At 36.7% G+C, this 20,470-nt stretch overlaps 1 protein-coding gene across 1 annotated transcript in view; it reads right to left on the reverse strand.

The window, feature by feature from the left end:
- Grem2 (gremlin 2, DAN family BMP antagonist) overlaps positions 1-16,286 on the reverse strand; it is a 103,303-nt gene extending 87,017 nt beyond the window's left edge. Inside the window, exon 1 of the mRNA XM_076831420.1 lies at positions 16,063-16,286. The gene's annotated coding sequence lies outside the window, so the exon portion shown is untranslated. The remainder of the gene's footprint in view (positions 1-16,062) is intronic.
- Positions 16,287-20,470: the final 4,184 nt, after the last annotated feature.

Raw genomic sequence — 20,470 nt, forward strand, 5'->3', positions numbered from 1 at the left:
TTCCATTGCTGCCTCTTGTGTAATGGTGGTGAGGGGAGAAATTTGCATCCCTGGCCCATGCACCAAGCTGTGAGACCTGGTACTTTGCCTGTAATGTCTCCACTCCACTTCTCTGTTCTCTGATGAAATTCTGGGTACTCTTCAAAGGTCATATCAACTGTCACCTTCTTCTTGTGCTCCTATGCATGCCTGAAAAGGCTAAGGGACTTCTACGAGGTTCATTCCCATGACATACATCCTTGTGTCCTCTACAGGGAAGCAGTATAGCATGGTTCTAGGAGCTCAAACTTTGAAACCCCACATGCTGAGATCTGGGCCTCGTCGCCACAGTTATATACTGTGATACCCTAGGACAAGTTTACCTTGCTGAGTCTCAATATTTTGACTTGAAAACCTAGCATAATTATATTGCCTCATTTATGGGATTAGGTGAGGATTAAATGTGATAATGAACATAAATCAATTAGCAGAGTGGATGTCATGGAAAGTTCTCAGTGAATATTTGTTAGTACTGTTACTATTACTACATGCATCACCTATGTGTCTTTTTCCACTAGACAGCGAACCTTCCCAAGGGAATCTTTTTAACTGAGCTTAGTCTAGTCCCGGTACTCAGTGGTTTTAAATGAATACATGTGATTATTCTCACTGTCTATTAAATGACATGTGATTTGACAAAGAGTATATTATGTGAAAGGACTGACACTACCTTAGAGACCAGACTTCACACTTTTTCCATATCTTTACTTGCCCTGCAGTGGCCCAGCCTCTGTCTGCCATCCCAGTGTGATTATTATTAGCACCTTCTTTCAATCTCTGAAAAAGAGTCTAGTTTGGATGATAAATGTTATAGTCATCCTAGTTTTGAGAGGAGTATCATCAGCTTGATTCCCAGAAATCAAGCTCACTACTTAATATAGTTATCCATATTTGGCAGACATTGTGGGGGGCAGTTGATCTGTTGCTGCATGGTACTGAAGTCCTTCATACAGAAGAAGTGCTCTGTAATTATGGATGATAAAAGAATGAAAGGATGAAAATTGGGTCATTCTTTTTTTTTCTTTTTCTAAAAAATAAAGTAGGGCTGATTATTGGATATTAGTCTTAGATGATAGGAAAATTGAACTGAGAAACTCTTCCTGCCACTTAGAATGAGTGGTGAGATAATCCTATGTGGATAGAATATTCAAGAGTTCAGTAATAAATCCAAATTTTTTTAAAAAAGGAAACTTTATATATGCTTTTTTGCATATAACTAATAATAATATTTTCTTAGAATATTATAATAAAATCATATATATATTTATACACATACATAGATATATATTCTGAATAAAGTTTTTATATATACATGTTAATATGTATATGTGTATATAAATATATGACAGTTTAAAATACAGCTGAGTTAGCCCTTAGCAAAGGTGAAGTCAATATTTTCTTCATCAATTCCCAGCTCCTTTCCTTAACTTCTGCTCTGCTCTCTGGGGGTTGTGGATCTCTCCTTATGCACTCTTTTACCCTGTGCCCACTTCTGACTGTGCAGACTCTGGCAACCCATGGCTCTTTGGATGAATGTTCATATATCCCAGTAATATTTTTCTTTTGACATCATATTCTAAATTATGGAATAAAGATATTATTCCTTATTAAGGGAATTTCAGGCACTAGAAAAACCACTGGGAAGGCAATCTGGGAATGAAGACAATGTCTTAGAATTGTGTGGAGGTAGTATATTGAGTGGATGGAAAGTATGGGCTTTGGAGTAAGGCCAGGTTGGGTCTGAATTCTGGCTCCTCAATATTGGCAGTGTGGCTTTGGACTTTCATTTATATGAAGGGGATAGTAATAGCTGAATCTTATGGGCTTGCTTTCAGAACTAAATGTTATTGTTTTATAGAGCACCTGATATGACCTTTGAAGAGTATCCAGAATTTCATCAGAGAACAGAGAAGTGGAGTGGAGACATTATGGGCTACATGCTACACTAGCCCAGGTCATAGTGTAGCATGAAGGTTATGCATAAGAGCTGGGGAGGCAGGCAAAGGGCCTAACTTTTACTCAAGGGGAAACAATTTGACACTCTGGCTTCTGAAGAACAGGGATAACAAGGCTTTGCTTACAAGATTGCTGCTAAGGCTTTAAACACACTTAAAAGATTTACCTCAGTTCTTGGCATAAAAAAACACTAAATAAGCTGTGGCTCCTATGACAACAGTTATTGTTAGGTTATTCTACTCTTGTCTGGGCTTAATGAATGGTAGACATTATTTTTGTTGTCATTGTTACTATTGAATTAGTGGTATTCCTGAATTCATTTGGGAAATGAATCTCTTCTTTGTTTAAATATAAAGTAGAATCTTAAATCCAACCAATCACTTCATATAATATTTGTTATGCGGAGAAAACTTAGCCAATGTTTGAGAGATCCATTTTATTTTTCCAGTGGAAAGTTAAGGAAATGCAAAGCTATAGAGGGATTACTTAACCTTTTCCATTCCCACTTCTATTTACCAAAGGTCATCTGTGTGTGTACCTGCCCAATATTACAAGGTGACTGTTAATTCCAGCTCAGGCTGCTGAGCACAGCTTAAAACATTCAGGTAAGCCCCTGTTATGAAACAGGATTTCAATTCAGTTGCCTCTAGTCACGTAGATGTACCCAAACTTGCATTTTTGATAGAAAAACAAACATTTGGTTATCTCTTTGTGCATGGGGAGTGGGTGCGGGGAGAGAAAAACAGCCCAAAGAAATGGATCTGACCTCTTAGTAGTCAATTTCTTCATCCTACATTCTGGCCAGTGCACAAGTAAATAAAAGCTGGAAACTACAAGCCTGCTTTGCTATCTTTTCTCATGAACTTAAAATTCAGGCAACACTGATTTGAGGAAACCAGAAACAAAGACTATTACTACTTTATTGTGGTAATTCTCTTCCTTAGATTATATTTTCCCAAAGAACTACACCTGAATGTGACTTGTTTGGGTTCCAAAAATCTTTTTTTTTTATTTAATATGTATGATTATGATCCTTCAGGGAAAAAACAGAAATGAGACCACTGTCTCTGGTGTGCAGCAAAACACGGAAGCCAAAGCTTGCAGAATGCAGAGCACCAGAGGTGACTCCTGAGCCACAGGCAGGCAAACCAGCATGATAATTTAGTTGCCTCCAAGTGTATACATTTTCTTATACTTCCAGGAACTTGGAAAGAACTGCACAGTGGAACTGGAAAAAAAAATGAAGCTATTGACAAGATGACAGCTATAAACTGTGGAGAATGAGCACACCATCCCTCACAATCCAAGCTAACCAATTGAGGGGTTCAAAGTCCCATTTTCACTCCATTTCCACTTCACTTTGCTCAGAGGTTTGCCCTCACTATTGAATGCTGTTGTTACTTGTTTCCATACTTGTTTCTCTTAGTGGACTGCAAGCTGCTGAAATACAGGAGCTAGGTCTTATTCTTTTCTGTATTCTCAGTGCCTGGCACATTGTAGAAACTCAATAAATGTTTGTTGAACATACACAAATCAGTTGTCTGGGAAAAAATAGGACTCACATTCAGAGCTGATGGTCAATGTGATGGTATCATCTATGAATTTATTATATTTGAATAATTAGAGATTTTTGCTTTTCAATCTACATGCCCTCTGTTTTTCATCTTTTCATGTAGCCCTAAAACATTTTCTAGGCAATTACCCTGTGCCAGCTATTGAGGGAACTTCACAGATGGAAGAAATCTTTTCCCTGGCTTTAGTGAGATCACTAAGTCTCTGTCATGAACCATATTCTATATATTCAGAAGCTACCCTAATCAATAGTTTGGGGTTTATTTGATAGTTCTGGCTGTCTGTATTTGAAACAGAAAATCAGTTCAACAGCACTGTATCTAACATTGAACTAAACAACTCCAAGCCTCAATTGGCCAATGTTTTAATCATATGGAGACAATCTGAACTAAACTGCCATCAAGAAACAACAGGAATATCTAATGCAAGAATTAGGAATGCATATCAATTTTCACAGTGCAATTTGGTAATAATGAAAGTACACTTTCTTGTTGTCATGAAAGGGACTCTGGTAGCCAAACTATTGTTCTGGTGTGTGGTGAGTGTAAAGACCCCAATGGCCTCTCTGCCTTTGATCTTTTGAAATTCTGAAGTTGTGGGATTTTGCATGCTACACTGATAATCTGGGAAAATGTACAATCACTATAAAAGGAAATTTTTCTGTTAGTCCAAGAAGAATCGTTTATAGCAAAACCACCTGACAGAAACATGTGGGTGCATATCACCCTTATGAAGACCAAAGATATTTTTACAACCCAAGGATTATTTTCTTCCCTTTGTACAAATCCATATGGTGCCTATTCAGACATCAGTCATCAGCAATGCTGTCTCATTCAACTCCAAGAATAGAGTTCAGAATTTTTGCTCTAAATTTGGATAAAAAGAACTCAGTATTGGGAGTTAGTTGTTTTATCTTCCACAGCCTAATTACTCAAAGTCAGCAGCATGTAAACTCAACTGGAGTAGAATAGCAAGCATAAATAAAGTAGTCATGGAGTATGGCTTTTCTGCCTTGGAAACACTGCTTGATCTATGCCCTGCTCCCTGCTGCTTTCTCTTCTGGTGTTAAATGCCTACTTGTCTCTGCCAGGGATAAAACTTGCTTCACAGAGAACAGTCCATCTGTCTGCTGACTCTCATAGTTGTCTAGGGACACCATGGACGAAGACTGCTGTGCCCCATCCATTCATCCATTTAGCCAGTCATTTACTTGTTCATCCAACAGAGAGCAGTTGAAGAGTCATCTACAATTTATTGGAGAGTCTGTCCCAGGTAAATATCTGGTTATATCCATGTATGGTTCTAAAAAATTAAAAGGAGGATGGGGGATACCAAGAGCACTAAAACAACATGGCCTAAGAAGACAAGATGTTTCCCTCCAGGGAGTAACTTTCTTCTGACAAACAGAAGGTAAAGATTCTGGATAAATTCTGACACAGATACATTTCCATCCTGAATCCTATCCAAAGGTTGCATTTGCTGGTTACAGGAATTCTAAGCATGATCAAAACAAACCAGTCCAAATGGGGCATTTGGTCTAGAGAAGACAGTTTTGGAACTGGGAAAAACCTGAGCACATGTATCATAGAGATTATTCATCCTAATTCCCATGATCCAAGTAGAAGGGAGGAAGATCCAAATAGAAAAAACAAAATGCACAACAGTACTTAGAAACCTGGGAAGAAGAGCCAAAAGCTACTTTACCCATCACACCAGCAAAAGGTATTGCTGGGTTTCTAGAAGTGACTGGTACTAGTTCAATTGATCTCAGCCTTGGAGTCCAAGATATGGGAGGATTTGGTATTGCAATGAGCAATAAGAAATTGATCCAAATTAAACAACAACAACAGCAACAGCAGCAGCAAACTTTACTGCAATCATATGAAATCTTTCTGTTGCCCCCAAAGAAAAATGATTACTCCCCCAACTTGGCACATATCCTGTAAGTTGCACCTTGGACTTCTGTGAAATCTCTCTTGCAACACTGTCTTTGTGTACTGTTGATTTAGGCTCAGCCTAATGGTGGGTGCACATAGGGAAGGATGGTGTAGTAGAAAAAGGGACAGAAGGGGAATTAGAAAACCTAGGTTCTAATGCTAGTTCTACTAAAAAACTGATCTTCAGTCTTCAAACACATAACTTTTTGTGCATTCACTTTTCTATCTATAAAATGAGAAGACTAAATAAGTTCTAAAATTCTACAAGTTAGAAGACTTCTAACACATAATATGTCATGGGGTGAAAAAGGCAAAAAGGAAATCATGGAAAGAGTTACACTGTAATTTGCCCAGGCCTTATGGGAACATTCCAGAATGTTCTTTCTTGGAAATAGCCTTTCAGTCCTCTGACATTCAGGGAATTTTATTTGTGCATGTCTTTACCAATGCTTTCAGTCTTTACCATGTGTCCTTGTTGACATACGTGTCTTGCCTTACAAGTGAACTTTAAGTTCCTTGAAAACACAGTGTATCTTTTTATCTCTTGAACCATGTTTATCTCTTGTCTCCATAAATATTTATGGAATGGATTAATGGTTCTATGAAGAGTACTTGATTAGCTCTTCCTTCAAATAATTATTCTTTGCATTTCAAAGAAAATTAGGACCCAAACACTCCAATTTACTTATCTCGATTCATACAATTGGATTTGAAGTCCTAATTCTAAACTATTCATAGTAATGAACTGCTCTTTTAACAAGCCTTCACATGTATTCATCCTGAAGACCTTTGCTTCTTAGTTCCATTTCACTAACATCAAAAACCTGCAAAATAATAATGATAACAATAATAATGACAACAATCATAAGTATATTTTATGCTGAGATAAAAAACATTGTCTCATGTAATTCTAAAACAGCATTGTATGGTTTAGATAAAATTATTGATACTGAGTAGTAATAATGCTAATAATGATGATAGTATTGGAAACAAGTTTATCAGACTTCAAATCTGTGCTCCAAGCCAGCAGTGTACACCCAGTTTGTGTGACTACACACCAATAAAACCTATCTGGGCTCTTATTTTCCTGGTTCTAGTATGAAAACTAAGTCAATATGAAGAGATAACCAAAGCTCTTAAGAGACAGTCCTTCAGAGTTTTGTGGTTTGGGAGTTTTTAAGCCCTCCCTTGGAATGCTTTCTTAGCTACTTAACCGTTGTGTGACATTGGGAAAATTTACAGGACCTCAGTGATCCTCAGTTCTTTGTTGGTAAAATGTGGATAACAGAACTTACTTCAAGAAGATGTTATAAAAGCTTAAATTCTCCATTGCCCACCTCCCACTCTGCCTCCTAGCATAACCAATACCTTCCAAAACAAGTTCCATCACCATAAGAAAATAAAGAAGACCCTTGCAGGAACTCCTTGGCAACCACTAATAAAGAGAAGTTTACTCCTTCTTCGCTTAAATCCCAAATAAAACACTTTACCTCCCTAGAAATCTTTAGAGCCTGCCAAGGGTCCAGAAATGTTGAAAGCTATTTGCTGTCAACGCTCCCATTGAGCTGAACAGGAGGGGTTGTTTGTTTCCATTTACATAATTATTTTCTGAGGTTTTTATTTGTGTTCTTGGTGGTCCAGAATTTAACATGAGGCCATAAGATTAATGTTCTCCCTTACCCCATCCCATGATAATACTTAGACTGAGTAAAATCAGAAGCATTCTTTCTCATATTTTTCTTCCTCTTTTTTTTTTTTTTTTTTTTTTTTTGTAAATATGGTCATTGGTTATATAACAACAGTGACCTCTACAGGGACAGTTTATCTTCATTAATTCACTTGCCAAACATTAAGCATTTTTATTCAGGTACCATGTAATATATCAGAGACAAAAAGATGAAGATAATAATACTCCTGTGAAGATCTGGCAAAACAGAGAGGGAGAAAAGAATATGAAAAGAGAATTCCAATGCAGCATGGAACCATGAATGGGAATCCCATGCAGATGGGGTCTGACTCTTCAGAGCACCAGCCAATACCTCATCAACAACTGTGGCCTAGCCTTCCAATTCTATTGTCCAACAAGAAATTCTTAATGTTTAAGACCAACCATTAAAACTTCAAAGATATATGGCATAATTTACATCATCAGGAACTCTGCCCTCCTTACAAAAGTTATTTGACCACCCCCCCCCCAAAAAAAAGAAAGAAAAAGAAATTCAAACAAAGGAAAGAGATACACTTCTCTTTGCTTTGCACATAGACAGCCTCAGTGTTGGGAGGTACCATCAAGGCCAAACTCCATAAAAGATGCATGATTCCTCTCAAGTAGCTCCCTGGATCCTATTCATCCTAAACTCCAGCACAAATTTTATTGGTCCACATGGTGATCCATTGCATTTGGGGCAATTTCAGGTGTTGAAAAAGTTGCCATCTAATAAGACAAATTTATGTTTGTTTTCCATGAACCTCTTCTGGGTCTGATGAAGCCTAATGACTCCTCAAAATGTTTCTAAATTCAGAAAGTATACAATATTGCAGTGATATTATACATTCATAAACACACACACCACACACAAAACAAAGCATAATGTAGAACTATACGGTCTTATTTACAATGCACTATATAATAGATCTAGAAGCAAGTATAATAACTATCATAATTTTCACGTAGTTCTAAGTATAAGTGATATTTTGAGACATCGGTATCAACTGCAAAGTGGTATGAAAGTAGTTTTGGTTTCCATTGGTGAGAAAAACCACAGTTCTGCTAATACTACTGGTTTTGTTTTGTTTTGCATATATATCTAGAGGGAATAAAACATTTCCGTTACAGGTTAGCAGAATCCAAGATGCATTTTTTCCCCATCCAATATCACAGTTTCCTGATTCTCATAGACCAAAGGAAAGAACACTTATTAGAGAGATTTTTAAAAGCCTGCCTCTGAAAACCACACAGAGAAAATTAGTCCTGTTAAAACTTTTTTGCTCCTCCTAAGTCTACCAACCCCCCAAATAACATTGTTTCCAGAATTTTCAATAATTTATCGGCAGGAATTTGTTAATTTGTACACCAAAGCCACAATCCCAGAAGGTTAGCATGCACTCCAGATCGCTCTGGCCAGCCCATATAGTCCCATGGGAATGAGGGATAAACTTGCAGGGATACCTGGGAATCTTCCAATAATGAAAGTTTTTCTTACTTGGGGAAAACCAAGTAAAAATGTTTAGTTTAATATTTTTAAAGCCTAAGTGGTAAGATTTTTAAAGGCAATTAAATAATATTCTAAAAATTATTTTAATTATCCATGGACCTTTATTTTATTTATTTACATTTGATGCTAACATTGAACCCACATATGTTAGGAAAGTGCTTTACCACTGAGCTACAACCCCAGCCCCAATGAGTTGATTTTTAATGGTACTTTAGCATTTGTACTGAAATGATCATTTCAAACTGCTAAGGAGGTGCAATACAAGAGACAGGTAAAACAAGGCCAAAAGGAAAAAGAAAATCCCAGGACAAATTACTGAGTTTGTCATTTGTTTAGCTTCTAGTAGATGTGTGTGTGTTTCAAGTTTTTTGAAAATTGTCTTCTAGCAGATAAGCAGCAGTGTCCAACCCCAGCTCTCAATGAGGTGTAGATGGATCTCAGTAGATTTCCACCAGATTAAGTACTTTGTGCACTTTATCTGTGCCAGGAAACAAAAAGATGAACAAGACACAGCTTCTGTCCTGTCCAAGGACAAGCTTAAAATTTAGTGAATGATATAAAGATATTACCAAAAATAATTACACAAGGAAGACAAAATCCATAATAACCGGAGGGAAAAATACTTAAAATGATGATTTAAAGAAAAGACTTTAGCTATTATACTGTCTTATATTGACTTATATTTTCAAACAGCTTTGTCAGAATGGCAAAAATAATAAATTTTCAGAGTATTCGGGATTATAACACCCATCAAATACCATTATAATTATTAGACAATTTTTGGTCTTACCCACCAGTTCTAAGCTCTTTAAATATCTCTACCTGTCCTTGTCAGTATGATGCCCTGTATCTTTGCATGGTGCTTTGTACATAGCATCTTCTCAATATGTCTTTATGAATAAATGAATAAAGGCAAAGCATACTATGGGAAGGTTGGAGGAGACAGGTTTGAAATCTGATTCCTGAACTTGCTTGGCTGTGTGACTTTTTGAAAGCCCTAGGTCTTAGAACATTTCATTTATAAAATGGGGATGATAATAATGATATTAGTTAAGACTTTTGTAAAGGTTAGATGATACCTGTTAAATGTTTAGTATATATTCATTCTTGAGTTAACTGTTTACAAGAAGGAAGAATGCAGAACCGATGTTTAGGGCTGGAGAGAAACAGGAGGATCCATTTCCACATTCTCTTTGTAAAGAGTGAACTCAGGAGAGATTGTAGGCTTTCCCCAAGTCTGTGAAAAAGGGAACAAGACCCCAAGTCTCCTGAGTTTTGTAGATTAAGAATTTTCCATAATAACCAGATAACTCTTTTCTAGGTTAAAAAAAAAAAAAAAAAAAAAGTCCTAATGCTGTTTGGCTGTGAAACAAAATGATGTTTCCAGTCTGCTTCCTCCAAAGTTTACATTATCTGAGTTTGTAGGTGCGAGGGCTATAAGTGTATTTTCCATAGTATTTGTTGTGTTGAAGTCTTGAATATTTCACATTTCCTTACTGTTTAAAATTTTTCATAAGAAACAATGAGGGGTGGTCTCTTTGGGCAGAGAATGTGGCCCGAAACATCAAGCATGACTTTATCAGAGGGGTGAAAATTAACACAGATCTATTTTGCTTCCAAGTAGTAAGTTTGAGGGTGAGCATTTTTAAATGTGTTTTTAGTCTTTCAATCAATCTCTCAATCAATAATGTCCAACCAATGGAATTGAAAACATATACAATTTCAATCATTTTATAATGGTTTACTGCTATAGAAAGATGTTTGTTATTATTTTTGCATATGTGAATAACTGTTTTATATAGGAATTAAATGCAAAAATGTATGTGACCATATTAAGTAACAGACTATGTTAGTAATAACCACATTTGTTATAATTATTGTTATTATAATTATACAAAGAAAATGCCTAATAGATATCTTTGAATGCATGACTATGGTATTCAAACGGTTATATTGTCATCTATCCAATAACCCATGCTATGGTTATAAGAAATTTTCCTAATAAAACTTGCAAGTTTGTAGTGAGGATTAATTAGAACATACGCATGGATGTATCTGCTATAATTTGGCACATGATACACATTGCACAAATGTTAGATGAATTTGACATTTTCAAATGATTAATGAGAAAAAATTAAAGATCACTTGAAATTTTAATGAAATTTAGATTTCTAGCAAAGACAGCTGGTAGAGAAATCTTATTATAGAGCTCCTGGATTTTTACTAACTATAAGTACGATGTTACACATTTATCAGCTTTCCTAAAACGTTGCTACTATAATTAGAAAATATAATACATTAACCAGTGTTCATGTTATAATTGCATAAAAACAGAGAGAGGCAGTTAGTTTTCCATGGATGATAAGATTAGCTTCCTCTCAGCCCTTGGAGTCACAGCTGTACAGCCAGGTTGAATAATATTTTTAATGCAGACAATGTTTGTATTAGACAAAGTCAACTTAGCATTTCACATAAGCGAGTCAAGTGTTCCCCTGCTCAGTGTGTTCTCTTTCTTCCCCTTCTTTCACTGTTTAAATAAATTATAGGAGAATTTTAGCTTGGAACTGCTTCTAATCCATACCATGAAAGTCATGTCTGAGAATATTTGTGTGCTTGCCTTCATGTCCTCAAAAACTCCCCTTCAAAAGAACTTTTCTACAAGCTGTGTATTTCCTTTGTTTCTACTTCCCTCACAAGCATAATTCAAAAATGGCTTCTTAGTGAAACATGCCCTTGAGTGTGTCTTCTTATGAGGGTCATTGTATCTGCCACAATATTACGATCCAACTTAACCCTATTTTACTTCTCAATCAGTTACATGTCTTTCAAGGGATTTTCCTTTCAAGTGCAAGATTTTACCTTATTGAAAAGTGATTTTTTAAAAAGGAGATAGGACCCCAAATTTATCTGTCTCAAAAAAGTAAGAAAGTACTAGAATAAAGTGAAAAACAGCAGCGGAGACTTGGGGTCTTAGGCTTCAAGTGATAAATCTTGCAGTTACCCCATAACCCTCAGTCTCTAGGACGTATTTCTCCCTCTTTTATTTGCTAATATCTACTGTTCCAGCATTGGTTGTAGTTGCATGGTGAACCTGGATGGATCTCTCACATTCACCCAAGCTTTCCCATGAAGGAATGCTGTGTAGTTCCAGATAGTAAATGGGAGTGCAGAGGTGGCTAATCTGGTTGAAAATGGGAGAGACACAGTGACCTACCTCCCTTTCCTCCCAGACACCAAGGAATCTTGGCTTTGTCCTTGAAAAAACTCTCTGCTTCAATTCAAGGGCACCATACCTCCCAGCAGAATAAAGTGTCACCAGAGAAAAGTAGAAATCAGAGCTTTCAAGGCCTCATTCATGCATACAGGCTGCTGATTTCTTGGTAAGGAAACTAAGCCTTTTGGAATCCACGACCCATAAACCTTGGAATCACTTTTGCCTGGTAAAAACACCCTGGCCTCTCTCTCTCCAGTGCATTCATCGCCAGCCCAATGCTTTCGCCTTCTCATCTCTCAGGAGTAGTAGCTTTCTTATCCAGAATGCTGTTGTTCTGGGCCTCTCACATGCAGTTTCAAAAGCTCCTCTCTGAGCTTTCTTTGGAGGTCCTCACTTTTAATAGTAAATATGTGACAGTTGAACCAAAGACAGCAGAGTGACAAGGGTGCCCCTGAAGCTAACATCTCACTTAGCTAAATGACAAGGAACCTTTCAGAAGCCATCACTGCCAGTCCCAAGATGCCTGCTTTAAGAATAAATAATTCCCCCTACTTTGAAAACTTCTAGTTGGACTAGATTTAGGATGAACTATTTTTACACATTTCTTAGCTTCTAATAAGTAGATGCATTTTATTTTTTAGCACATGTCTTGGACTCTAGATACCACTAAGAGAAGTCTTCCTCTTTCAAAATCGAATTTGCTAGGATTTTGAAGGTACTACTGATTGCTTGTATAAAAAATGTATCTCTGCGCTCCTGAACTTGCGTTTGAGACATGTTTAAAATAAATGCTGGGTCTAATGATGAAGTAGTGCACAAACATTTCCCCTGGAGAACCAATTCAAGAAATCTTGTGCTTTCTTTTCCTCTTTTTTTTTTTTTTCCTGTATTAGGTTTCCCTTTCCCTCTTGCCTGAGTAAGGACTGCTTGAATACAGTTCCAGAGTGAACTAATTAAAAGAAAGGGAAATTGAGTTCACTATCAAATAGGTTTTTTGTTTTCCTTATTTTGCCAGACAGTACCAATTCTGGAAGTAAAACTAGAAATAACTCCCCTGGATGGTGTTATCCCTTATTAAGACTGTAGACTCGGCTCTCCAAAGGAAGGAGGGTATATGAAGTTGGAGATACTTTAGCCATTTGGAGTCTCCTCATGGACCAGAGGAGGCATTATTATTTTAGAGTTTGCATACTGCCCCCTCCTGGCCTTATATATAGGAGTGTTACCACATATCAGATGTGTTTATTATGATCCCACACCTGGGTATTAGGTGGCTGTGAACACAGAGGAGTTTGTTTCAAATATTCAGAACATCTCATCAATAATTTACATGTGAAGCTAATAGTGAGGAAATAAACTCACTAGTCCTTTGGCTCCTGGATTTATATTTAAGGATGTCCATCATTACATCTCACTTCATATCCTTATTGATTCAACCCTCTTATTTCCCATCCTCTTAGCTCTCACATGCCTCTGGGACTCTACAAATCAGTTCTCTACCAAGGGCTGCATCCTGCTGATGGTCAAAGACACCCTCCCTACTAAACTAAAGGTGGTGGTGATGGGAAACAGGCTGAAGTTGTGTGTCATATTTTACGTAAGTCTGAGGACTATATTTTAGCCTGACATGATCAAAATTAACTACACATTACTAGGTCAACATATCCAATTCACAGAGACAAAGAAACTAACTCACAGGAAGAGAAGCAGCTAATCAAACTAAGACAACAAAACAAACAACAAACAAAAACCAGCAGATGATACCATAGGTCTAATTTACAATTGTACATCTTTCCCTTTAAACAATTTGTCTCATATATTTGCCCTTTGTAGGACTAGTACTAAGCCCTACACTGGGGACATTTTCCTTAACTGCAATAATTCATTAGTATTCTCGTAACTACTTAAAGAATCTGATACTGAGGTCATAACTACAACCCAACAGAATTGCTGTCATACACTGGAGTACAAATGTGGCTGGACTCATCTGTCCTGTGCCTGTCAAGCTTCTGCAGACTCCCAGTGTTTGTCCTTGACCCATCAGGCAAGGCTTCTCCATATCCTTAAGAACTCAGGGCCCAGAGTCAGGCTCTAAACCCATTCCTTTGCATTAGAAGAGGGTTAGGGAAGAAGTATTTACTTTAGAGAGATTTAAAACAAGTACCTAGTTTAAACTTTACCAAACTTATGGGTATCTAAAACTCTGGCTGCCTATATTAAAATTTGTAGAGAATGAACATGAGATTACCTCTCTCAATGAAAAATGATAATATGAAATGATGAATAATCAAAGCGTTGTTTGTATTTATCTTTGAAAAGTCATCAGTGTTTACACAAAGTAATATATTTGGTTTTACATTCAGTCAGTCAATACTAACATGCCCAACATTGCTTTAGAGTTTGAATGATAAGAGAGAATTGTGTTTTAACTTACTTTAGATATTACATTTATAGAAGACTGGCAAATTCTCATGATGCAAGTCTACTCTTGTGACTACAAATAGAATTTAGTTGGATCAATTGGTTGCTTTTATTTAAATAGGTAAGTACTTTACAATCAGGAGTTTCCTTTGTGATGTAAAAGGAGTAAAATATTCACCTATAAAGTTAAAATGCCATCTCTTAAATATAATATTAACTTACCAAATATATTCTTTAACATGATTTCAAAAAATAAGCCTTCATGACTACCTGGTATAGCCAAGCATGTATTTCTCTTAATGACAGAAGAACACATTCATCTGATTAAAAACGGATTATTAAATTCTGTGTTATAACATGTAAAACAAATACAGTTCTTACAACTTCCTTCTTGTACTTGGTCAGGCACAACTTGGGATAATAATCATTCTGAAAATCAGGTACCAATGGTGGGTTGGTTATGAATTATCAATGAATGGCATGGATATGATGCACTAAGAACTCACTGAGAAGAGTACTATTTTGATGTACGATACCCTATTTGATTGCTCCTATACTTGCTGCAGTGACATTCTCTTGTTGACTGGAATCCCAATCTGTGTATAGTCTCCAATGCAGAAAAAGCACTTTTTAATAGGGATTCTGAGCAGTTCATTACCAGTACATGAACACTGCTCAGAGCAAGACCAATTTTTTAACTGGGTCTTTATGCAGTTTCATCTGACTTTTCTGGGGAAACGCTGAACTCATTAAGCAATGTTAATTTAATCACAAGTCATCAACAGGGGAAAAAAAGTTGCATAACCATCTTTAAAATTCTGAATCAAGTGTGATGAAATTCCAGGAAAATAGATTATTATCATTTTATTTATTTATTTATTTTTTACAAAACTTGTACTTCAAAAATAAAGGAAAGCAAGAAGCAGCCAGAAGCCTACCAGTGTGGGATTGAATAAGATCAAACAAAAAAAAAACCCTGACATTTCCTTACAAGTATCATATTTACTGCATGGTTCTCCAATTCATAACTTTTTAACATAGTAATATGTGAGATCTTGGAACTCATCTTGTCTGGGGATGCAGAATATAAATGTGTTGTTAACTCATAAGGTAAGAATAAAGCAAGTACCCAGGAAGAATTACTGGCCATTTAAACCTATGGATGTTCCTTCTTCCTTGTCTTCCTTCAATAGTAGCATAATGATATAGTGATATTTCATTCATGAGCCCAGTCCACCTTGGCCATATGCTTTAAAAATCAAAGTCGTGCCCAGGTCCACTGTGGTTCCTGCTCTTACAGGGAAAGTATTACCCTGATTCTGGGTGGGAAATGTTTAAAGACGGCTTTCTGACAATTAGATGTTTGACTTGCCATAGGTCACCACTGTAATGGAGGTCTCTCCCCCTGCCCCAGAGATTCTTGTGGGTTGTGTGGCAACATGCAGGTATTGATGTTACTTAAAAGAAAGAGATCCCAGCCAAGTTTAAAGGTCCTTGATTTACACCTACGCATAATCCAATAGGTGAATAAACCTTGTGGTCCCCAAACACACGCTGGCAGCTTTAATTATCTAGGGTGAATCAGAAGAGACAGTCACTCAGGACTGTCTATTTTGACCAGCCAAGGAACAGCGTCAATCTATTACAAGTGCCTTGTAAAGGTAGAAACCAGAAACCGTGTGTAGATTAGTCGTGACAAGCTGCGTACCTGCAATGACGTGAAGGCAGCCTCCTCCTCGGGTCCCTTCTCTCTCTCTCCCTCTCTTTTCTCTGAGTTACAGTCCACAGAGGGGTTTAAGTTTGATCTCCCGCCGCCGCTTTCAGCTCTACCGCAGCCGGGCTCCAGCAGAAGCCCATAAGCAAAGCGCTGGCTGAGCGGAGGAGAGCCGGAGCCCGCGCCACTGCTCGGCTGCTGCGCCTGCAGATGCGACGGAGCCCGGAGACTGAGCTCTGACTGCGCTCGGCGCTGCGTGGGGATATTAGCACAGTCTGGGATTTCTATTGGCTCTGAACACCAAACAAATCACACCAGCCACCCCCCCCTTCTCTGTTTCACTCAGCGCTTGTTTCTCATCTAACCCACAAACATTGCAGCCACACACACTTCAGTTACTTGCAATGCTTCTCGTTTCCTCCCTCCAGTCTGTGGATTTACAACCTTGTGGTCAGCTCTAACATTTTTTTTAGCAGACTTCCAATCCAAACCTTCTTGTTTATGTAGAGAAATCCTCCATCCCCTGAACCCGCAGAAACCACTCATTCCCTTCAGATCTTCTTCCTCCTTTTGTAGATGGGTCTGCAATGTGAAGAATGTAGAATGCTTGTGTGTGTGACATGACCAACATTCATATTCATTTCTCTCTCTCTCTCTCTCTCTCTCTCTCTCTCTCTCTCTCTCTTCCTTTTTGTTTTGAATAACTGAGGTCAGTGAAATTAAAAGCAAGCTGAGCCTAATAATCCAAGTGAGAGTTTGACTAATAAAATCTTGAATGAATTAGGTGCAAAACATTCATTGCTTGAGTTTGTTTCCTGTTCCAAATAGCGCTTTGGTCATTATTATCCTTATTTTTGTTTATTGAATGCAGAGGTTTCTAATGCAAATCAGACTCTTGAACATGCAGAAAACATGGAACAATGAAGCCAGACCAATTCTTGTGTTCCATGGGCTTGGTGTATTATATCAGAATATGGTGATGTCTGCTTATTTCCTCTTACTATTTTTTTTTTTTTTTTTAGTCCTCTCCACTGCATCTCAGGTCTGAGACTCTTGCTATGATTCAGTAGCCAAAGAATACTGTCCAGACTCTGCTGATAGAGGCTCTTGGATGAAAATTTGTCATCTGTATATGTCAGTAGAGATAAACCTCTTGGCTCCTCGGTGTGTAAGGGTCCAAGAAAAAGAGATCTTACATACTTGGCTGGGAAAACTCCAAATAAAGCTTCACTGTGTTTTAGGAAACAAACCTTTCCTTAGCCTTTCCCCCAAAATCAATTTCACTGGTGCTTATGGAAATTTTAATGACAGTTATTCTTGACAAGAAGCCATTGCTTCCGAAATCACTGGGCTCTGTTTTGATTTTTGACTTTAATTTTTTTCCAGCATTATTTCTTTCATATTCTATTTTTTATTTGATAATTTGGTTCCGGACAACTCATACCATATTTCCTTACAGAATCATGGGAACTAATAATTTGTTTTTGAAATTTATTATCACCATATTACCTGCTTTCTTTTCTTACTTGAGTAGGTTCCAGGAATTCTGAAATGCAGTCTTATTTTCAGAGAGGCCAACCTGAAATCAGTTGAAATTCACAGAAGAAATACAAACAAAACCATGTTTGGCCATTGGTTCCTGCTAAGCACAGTTGAACATCACTTGACTTATCCTTATTGCTTTACTAATGCCAGTCCATTCTACAGTTAGTCAGTTTTAAAATTAATAGTACCATTAAAAATCTTTGAATGTGTAGAGTGCACTTTTTCTAAAGAGTTGAAGAGTCCTAGAAAGATCCACAGGTAAGATTTTCCAGATGTTATAGGTAGATACACAAAATAAGAGAATAATAAAGTGACTTGCTGAATGTAGACAACAAATAAGCTGGGGGATTGGATGGCTGCCCTCCTTGGATTTTCAAGATTATTTGTTCATACAAACTATTCAAATCAAAGGAAAGTGAAGGGCTAATGCAGCAGATTCTGAGTCCTGCCTTTGCACAGAAGAACTAACAATTCATGAAAGCATCTTCTAATCTGATAGTCATTTTTCACATTATCTCAGAACTGATATTTTCAGGTAAGTCATGATTTTTTTTCAGCTAAGTTACCAATAATTTGCCTTGTAACTTCTTTTTTAGGGGAAAAAAAAGACAGTGACTATTTTTTAAAAAATGAATCAGAACATTATATTTTCTGCTGGTTATTTTCAGGGCTCATTATAGCTTTCCATATCACTGGAAAGACAGAGTAAAATCGTGAATAACAAAGTCACAGATAAATCTGTAACTTCACTTTAGGTAATAATTTAAGCTTTCTTTTCTCCAGTTAATGAAGAGAAAAACTGGATGATTTAAGGGTCACTTCTTATACCCAATCAGTTGTGTGGTTAGGGGAAAATAAATCATCAGTATAGATTCTTCTATATTCTTTTGATCATTTCCTACTTTAAAAGTTATTTCAAAGACATTTCTCAAATGTGATAGCTCCATAAGTTCATTGTTGATGACATAAACATTGATTATAACAAAAACTCTTACATTTCTATACATATAATTGTGGACTGCCATGCAGATTCATGGCAAAAACAATCCCATTTTATTTTCCATTCATTCAGCCACATCAATATCGCCTGGTTTACTCCCAAGTGGCACATTTTACAAGAGACATTCACAAGTTGGCATGTGTACAGGATAGTTGACAAGAGAGTGAGTCTGGATACTATAATTGATAAGAGATGCTGGAGAGAACTGGGCAGCTTTTCTTGGAGAAAGGTCTCAGGGTGAAGATTTTGAAGTATTACATGTGGAAAAGAAATTTTCAAGTATTACATGTGGAAAAGAAAATATGTTTACCATTCATTTAATGCTTCCAATGTGTTGTCATCAATATTTTCATAGTTGAATCTTTAAATGACCACATGAGGACTATAGGATAACTATTATTAGGTTAATTTTATAGATAAATAATTTTTTTGGTGAGAAAGTCATCTGATTTAGTCATAATTATGGTGCCAAGGGATAGGAAGAACTTGAAATGTATTCTCAGCCTTGAGTACTTCTAGAGAGAAAAAAGGGAGGTGGGTGAAATTCATGATAGGAAAGGAATTCTCATAATTCTCAGAATTCAACAACTAAGATTTCCTGGCACAATGATGATTTGCAGATTTTGATCTGAGTCCCTGAAGTGGTCAAGAAAAGGTCTCATAGTAATCTAAAGAGATTTTTACAGCATTATTACACATGTTAGACTGAATGATCCAGGATTCATTTTAATTTGAAAACATCTTTGATTTTACTATTGGCCTTTTGAATAATGTTGAAGAATTTGTAATTTTATTGAATGATCTCCGTGGTATGTTAAATAAAAAAGGTCACAATTGTGATCTAACTATAGTTATGGCCTATAGATGATTATAGGTGGCCTTTTGCCCTTCATTTGATATATCAGTAGTTCCATAGTTTGCAATAAAAAATCAAAAAGTAAGGTTATAATTCTTTCTTTGCTACATGGAAATATGAGATTTCTACATGACTAGAATGTAAAAGACTGACATCACATTTCTAGTGTTTGAAGCTTCACATTCTTGATCTTGTCTATACCTACCTGTTTATTTTATTTCCAATGTAGGTTGAATGACATCGTAATTCTACATTTCCCTCAGGTTATCTCTTTATTCATCTAAATAGCTTTCTTTTAACCTACCTACTTGTTGACATATCTATAAATGCTGATTTAGTCCTTTTACTACCTTCCTTAGATTATTTTAGCAGTTAAATTTAAAACTGTTAAAGTGATTTTGATATGTATAGTTTTGAATCCTTTGATTTATTGGCTATTAAATTTTATTAAAGATAAAAGTCTTTATATTGTAGAAAGCCAAATTCTTCTGTTGGCTAATGTTCTGTATTTACAAGAGTGTCCACATGAAATCTTTTTTTATTATTCACTGATATATGTGAATCTGTATTCTTATCATCCATAAATTTCGATTGTTTGTTTGTATAAAATAGCATTTATCTCTCTTGTGTCACAAAAGTCCTACCCAAAAAGTGTAAGAATGATTTATAAAAGTTTTATAGAAAAAAATATAGCCTTTACTGTGTTGCAAAAAGACCTTCTTGGCCAGAGTGTACCATCTGTCATGTTTGTGTTACCCCAGTGGAGCAGAGAGCATAACCCACAGATGAGCTTGGGAAATTAATAGGAAAGGGGATGACCACATATTCATCTCAAGCCCCATCTTTTCCCTTAAGACCCAGGGAGCAGGTGGTCATGAGTGTTTTTCATTCATTAGCCAATGCTTATTAGATGTCAGTAAGGCCTCTGTACTGTACTCTTAGTTCTGAGTTGTGGTTGGGAAGAGGTGAAGAGGGTGCGATAGGAGTAGAGGGAAGACACA

The sequence above is a fragment of the Callospermophilus lateralis genome, chromosome 13 (genome assembly GCF_048772815.1).
Source record: "Callospermophilus lateralis isolate mCalLat2 chromosome 13, mCalLat2.hap1, whole genome shotgun sequence".
Taxonomy (NCBI): domain Eukaryota; kingdom Metazoa; phylum Chordata; class Mammalia; order Rodentia; family Sciuridae; genus Callospermophilus; species Callospermophilus lateralis.